This window comes from Syngnathus typhle, unplaced genomic scaffold (genome assembly GCF_033458585.1).
Source record: "Syngnathus typhle isolate RoL2023-S1 ecotype Sweden unplaced genomic scaffold, RoL_Styp_1.0 HiC_scaffold_356, whole genome shotgun sequence".
Classification (NCBI taxonomy): domain Eukaryota; kingdom Metazoa; phylum Chordata; class Actinopteri; order Syngnathiformes; family Syngnathidae; genus Syngnathus; species Syngnathus typhle.
In genome coordinates this window covers 18,592-20,000 of record NW_026872260.1, presented here as the reverse complement: position 1 = coordinate 20,000, position 1,409 = coordinate 18,592, and positions in this window count along the sequence as shown.

Sequence of the window (1,409 nt, the reverse complement as noted above, 5' to 3'; positions counted from 1 at the left end):
GCGCCAGCCCCGACCGCCACCCCCCGACCGCCACAAGGCGACCGCCACAAGGCGACCGCCACAAGGCGACCGCCACAAGGCGACCGCCACAAGGCGACCGCCACAAGGCGACCGCCACTGGCCCCAAGCGCCAGCCCCGACCGCCACCCCCCGACCGCCACAAGGCGACCGCCACAAGGCGACCGCCACCGGCCCCAAGCGCCAGCCCCGACCGCCACCCCCCGACCGCCACAAGGCGACCGCCACAAGGCGTTAGTGGCCGCGCCCGGTACTTTACTGGACCCTATTTGGCCCGCGGACCGGCCGGCGTCGCTTCCTTGAATGCTTAGCCGCCTTTCGAGCTGCCATGCCGGGCTTGAGTTAGTGGTTTGCGCCCGGTACTCTACGTTAAAAGTCAGGCGGAACGGCTCTGAAGCTCCAGACGGTGCTTCCTTGAATGCTTAGCCGCCTTTCGAGCTGCCATGCCGGGCTTGAGTTAGTGGTTTGCGCCCGGTACTCTACGTTAAAAGTCAGGCGGAACGGCTCTGAAGCTCCAGACGGTGCTTCCTTGAATGCTTAGCCGCCTTTCGAGCTGCCATGCCGGGCTTGAGTTAGTGGTTTGCGCCCGGTACTCTACGTTAAAAGTCAGGCGGAACGGCTCTGAAGCTCCAGACGGTGCTTCCTTGAATGCTTAGCCGCCTTTCGAGCTGCCATGCCGGGCTTGAGTTAGTGGTTTGCGCCCGGTACTCTACGTTAAAAGTCAGGCGGAACGGCTCTGAAGCTCCAGACGGTGCTTCCTTGAATGCTTAGCCGCCTTTCGAGCTGCCATGCCGGGCTTGAGTTAGTGGTTTGCGCCCGGTACTCTACGTTAAAAGTCAGGCGGAACGGCTCTGAAGCTCCAGACGGTGCTTCCTTGAATGCTTAGCCGCCTTTCGAGCTGCCATGCCGGGCTTGAGTTAGTGGTTTGCGCCCGGTACTCTACGTTAAAAGTCAGGCGGAACGGCTCTGAAGCTCCAGACGGTGCTTCCTTGAATGCTTAGCCGCCTTTCGAGCTGCCATGCCGGGCTTGAGTTAGTGGTTTGCGCCCGGTACTCTACGTTAAAAGTCAGGCGGAACGGCTCTGAAGCTCCAGACGGTGCTTCCTTGAATGCTTAGCCGCCTTTCGAGCTGCCATGCCGGGCTTGAGTTAGTGGTTTGCGCCCGGTACTCTACGTTAAAAGTCAGGCGGAACGGCTCTGAAGCTCCAGACGGTGCTTCCTTGAATGCTTAGCCGCCTTTCGAGCTGCCATGCCGGGCTTGAGTTAGTGGTTTGCGCCCGGTACTCTACGTTAAAAGTCAGGCGGAACGGCTCTGAAGCTCCAGACGGTGCTTCCTTGAATGCTTAGCCGCCTTTCGAGCTGCCATGCCGGGCTTGAGTTAGTGGTTTGCGC